Consider the following 5,568-nt stretch of genomic DNA (forward strand, 5'->3'; position numbering starts at 1 on the left):
AATGTCGAAAATAATTAAATATCTATATCGTGACCATTGTTTATATGACAGAGATGAGTGAGGGCGGTAGTTTTTTTCGGGTGGATGATTTTCCGATGGTGAACTGGAGCCATCCAACCGACCTAGAGTTAAGAATGAAGGAATTAATTGTGTCTAATTAAAGTGATCTAAATTGATTCAAATGAAATGATATAATAATTGGGCTCAAGGATATAAACTATCATAAGATGACATAAATAAAAATGCTATCGTTAACTTTTACAGATTTTGGGCTGCACATGTATGGGCCCAAATTTAGTACACTTATAATGTAAACCCTAAATTGTTATCCTTGCCCCCAAATACAACTTATATACCGCCCCACATTACATCTGAACAGATACATAGCATTGGTTATTGGCTTTTCTCTTCTATTTCACTCAATTACAACCTGCTTCCTCTCACCTCTAATCAGTGTGATAGAAATCACGTAATTGCAGAATCCTCCGTTCTTCACCGTGAAAGATGAAACTTTTGTTGGGAGATCTGGATAACAAAACTGAGTTTAGTCCGGCGTTCCATGTTTACATGGCTAGACATCTTCTCTTTGGCACTCTCTAGAACAGGTTTAGTATTCTTGGCTATTCTACTATGTTGATGATTTTTACTTCCTTTTTAATTAATTGAAAACGTATAATACAATTTCAGGAAATAATGAAGAAAATGCTCCAAATACATCGACAAACAACACATGTTATGAGGTAACATTCTTCTGGAGAAGACAGATTGTTCTGCATCCTTTTCTTATCTGAGGCTCAGCAACCCCTTAATATCTGACATCTCTATAATATGTAGGAGTAACAGTCTTGTGTGCACTAAACTTGAGACCCTCGGGGATCAAAGTGAATCAAATATGTTGATCTGGAACCCTGTTACCAGAGAAAATCGATTCGTTGCTGAACCAAAGAGGCATTCCCGGCCTACCAAGCGAAACCGGTGGTTTCTTTGACACGGCCAGCTAAAGCTAAAGAATGATGGTTCACACTTTATAAATGTTCTTGCTCATGCATTTGGTTTCACACCCGGAACCAATGATTACAAAGTGGTAAGAATCACTTCTTATAAGGAGCCCGGTGAGGCAATAGACATTAAACTGGAAATTTTTAACATGAGTACTGACAAGTGGAGTACGTACCAGATAAAAACTCTGCAATGTCGTGAGATCGATCATATGCCCCCACAGGTGGATCCCTCTATGCTCTTAAAAATGATTCGGTCCCACAATACCTGGTGTTTAAAAGGGGCATTTCATTGGCTTTGTGATGCCCCACTAGGTGCAAGTGGGAATGATACAGCAATCTTGTCATTTGGCCTTGAAGAAGAGCAATTGAGATTGTTCACAGTGTTGGATTCTAATAAAATTCCTCGTCTAAAGTCTGGGAAGCTAGATTGTATGAATGACTCGCTATCATTGATTGTTCCTTATTATTAAAGTTCTTTCACAATCATTGATATATGGGTGATGAATGAATATGGGGATCAGAACTCTTGGGTTAAGAAATACTCTGTCGATCAGTTTCAAGGACGTGGAATGGAGCCAATAGGATACTCATTCAAGATGCTTTTACTTTTTAGCGGGAATATGGGAGGCAATGCGGCCTTCATGTATGTAAGCCTTCTAAAAAATCAAATCAAAGCAGTAAACCGGTGTCAAAGGTACTTCAGTGTAGCTGCGGTGGATAACATTGTGAGAGCTGAGATTCAGCCAACTGAGAAGCTTGAGCATCAAAGGAAGAGCATGCCAACGTTGTTCCTTCGATTCTAGTGACCACAGATGACCAGTCTACTCCAAAAACATTCCAAGTTGAAGCTAAAGACCTCAAATAAGAGAAAGAGGTGTCGGCGAAGGTTGATAGTTGGAATTGTAGATTCTAGCCGGTGTACATTTTCGGGATTGTCTGGATGCATATGTTTTGTACCCGGTGTCTCTCAAGTCTCAACTTCCAACAATATTGTTAATTGTTTATAATGCTAAAGAATAATACAATTGTGTTTTGATCTGTTGTACTCTGTTTATGAAGTCTCCTCAGTCTGCATTATGTAATGTATGAGGTGCTTATATATGTGTATCAATCTATATATATTTATTATATAGTATACTCTTTAGAGCAAATGATGTCCATCTATATATGAACACATGGAAGCTCTGCTCAAAAAATAAATTTTGCTTATTTAATCAAATTAAACATAATTTAAATTTTTATATGTATCTTTGGTTATTTTTTGCATAACTATTTTTTCTCAAAAATAGATTCAATACAACTACTAAGACAGTCTTGGGTGTAACTTAAAGAAAGATAAGAATAATTCTGACTCGAGATTCAACAAGGTATGGATAAATTTCAACAAGGTTGAATAAAATATCAAAAATTTGAAACAAGGTTCAGATTTCTAACAAGTCAAAAGCCCATTTGAACGATAGATTGACTCGAAGTGCGAACAAAATTCTCTTATTTAATCTTCAAGTAAATAAGGAAGACCTTCGTACGTTAAAGTTTTCTTCGAGGGGTTCGACATTCATTGAAGATCACATTTAATTGATCAGCAAACATGCAACTCATCACCATAATGCATAGATAAGAGTAAACTTATCGGGCTTTATTCGATATAAAAATCTCATCTCTGGTTTAGGCGGTTGTGCTTGCTTTTCAACCGTGAGTGATTTCAGTAATCTCTTTCAGTTTAATATCTGAACTTGATTATATAGAAATATTAAAATATATACACTGTTATTAAAAAGATAAGAATTACAAACTAGATCCGAAGTATATTTTATAATTCTCTTTATCAAACATTACCAAATATTCCATCATTTTTCTCAAAAGCTAAAGCCTTTATTTATTTATTATTTGATAATTAATCTCTTCTATCTCTTGATCTTTATTAGAGGCTTTAATTATTCTTTTTAAATATATTAACAACCTAAATTTCTTTTTCATTATTCACTTTTCAATATTCTCAACCATTTCATTATTCTTTTCCTTAACAATGTTATTCCTTATATTCTATGATCACAATTCATTTTAATTATTATTTTTTCTATTTGTGAAATTACCATTCTACCCTCATCTCTCTCCTCTCTTCCTTTTTCCTCGCCGTCTTCCTTTTCCTTGTCACCCGGAACTACTCCAACAGCCTCACCGCCGCCTCTCCCTCCCTCCTCCCCTCCCCACCACCACCTGCGGTGGGGCTTCGACCCACACTCCCAGTCAACACACATACACACACCGCCACACACACACACACATACACTTCCATACATGTGATGCAGTGTTTTTATCGACAACCCAAGTTTCGCGTCCTCAACTCACAACAAGAAAAACCGAGTATTTTTAACCGATTATTATTGAGCGTTCGGTAGGTTTTATAACAAATAAATTTAAAAAAATTAGTACTGTCAATATGAATTAACAATGTTATTATACACGCCTATCTTGTTCTAACACATATGTTGTTTAGTTTGGTTTCAAATATAAATTTAAATGTTTCTAATTTAAGTTGTGTTTCATTGTAATTTTGGTAGTTTTTATGATTTTATTGCTACTATTATCAAGTTTTAGTAATTTTAATTCCGCATTGCGATTAAAATTAAAGTCTTGCCTTAAACTTTATATACTAAATAATTTGATACTAAAAGAAATTATAATTTATTTAAATGAAATTTTATATTTCTGTCTCAATAAATTTAATTTTGCTTATAACTATATCACACTTATTCTCTTAAACTAATAAATCTCCTTAATATTTGTATTGAATATGTTTTTGAGCAAAAGTAGTTAAGCAAAAAATAAACAAAGATAGGTAAAATTTTAAATTATGTTTAGTTTAATTAAACTAGCAGGTATGTAGTTTCAGTTGGTTTTTAAAAAAAAAATTATTTTTTTAAGAGAGCTTCCATGTGTTCATATATAGATGGACATCATTCGCTCTAAAGGAGCATACTATATACTCCTAATAAATATATATATAAACTGCTATACATATATAAGCATCTCATACATTACATTATGCATGCAGACAGACGAGACTTTAAACAGATTACAGCAGGTTAAAACACAATTTGTATAATTCTTTAGCATTATAAACAAGTAACAATATTGTTAGAAGTTGAGACGGTACAAAACATATGCATCCAGCCAATCCCAAAAAATGTACAGGGGCATACTATAGAACCTACAATTCCAACTATCAGCCTTGGCTGACCCCTGTTGCTCTTATTATTTGAGGTCTTTAGCTTCTACATGGAATGTATTTTTGGAGGTGACTGGTCATCTGTGGGCACTAGAATTGAAGGAACAACGTTGGCATGCTCTTCCTTTGATGCTCAAGCTTCTCAGTGGGCTGAATCTCAGCTTTCTTAACGTTATCCACCTCTTTTTTAGTGCTATTAGATGTCAAATGTCCATCCACCTCGAATTCACATGATTCCCGAATCTAGTGCTGATCTTTGAATTTAATCACCTCCTTTACATTATCCATGAGCCTTTAATTAAAACAAAATAAATAAATAAAAATAAAAATTGGATCTAAAATCTTGATCCTTAATTAACAACAACAAGAACCTTAGACTTCATTATATACCATAAACAATACTAAACCACCAATTGATGATCTATTTCATACATAATAAACATTTAAATGACACAAAATGAAATTATCTAAATATGAAAATAACTTGGTAACCTTGTGATCAATTAGTCATACGAAGATACTAGATAAAACTTTAATAAAAAAATATTACCTCATAACATTTGTTGTTTGTCGATGTATTTGGAGCATTTTCTTCATTATTTCCTGAAATTGTATTATACTTTTTCAATTAATTAAAAAGGAAGTAAAAATCATCAACATAGTAGAATTGCCAAGAAGATACTAAACATGTTCTAGGGAGTGCCAAAGAGAAGATGTCTAGCCATGTAAACATGGAATGCGAGACTAAACTCAGTTTTATTATCCAGATCTCCCAACAAAAGATTCGTCTTTCACGGTGAAGAACGGCGGATTGTGCAATTACGTGATTTCTTTCACACTGATTAGAGGAGAGAGGAAGCACGCTGTGATTGAGTGAAATAGAAGAGAAAAACCAATGCTATGTATCTGTTCAGATGTAAAGTGGGGGCGGTGTATAAGTTGTATTTGGGGGCAAGGATAACAATTTAGGGTTTACATAAGTATACTAAATTTGGGCCCATACATGTGCAGCCCAAAATGTGTAAAAGTTAACGATAACATATTTACTTATGTCATCTTATGATAGTTTATATCCTTGAGCCCAATTAATTATATCATTTCATTTGAATCAATTTAGATCACTTTAATTAGACACAATTAATTCATGGATGACTCCAGTTAACCATCGGAAAATCATCCACCCAAACAAAATCTACGGCCCTCACTCATCTCTGTCATATAAACAATGGTCATGATATAGATATTTAATTATTTTCGACATTTCTCGTTGCGGCACCAACTGTCTGGGACGGCGACGACACTGCCGCCTACTCGACAAAACTATGAATTCCACTTCCT

Source organism: Daucus carota, chromosome 4 (assembly GCF_001625215.2).
Source record: "Daucus carota subsp. sativus chromosome 4, DH1 v3.0, whole genome shotgun sequence".
Taxonomy (NCBI): domain Eukaryota; kingdom Viridiplantae; phylum Streptophyta; class Magnoliopsida; order Apiales; family Apiaceae; genus Daucus; species Daucus carota.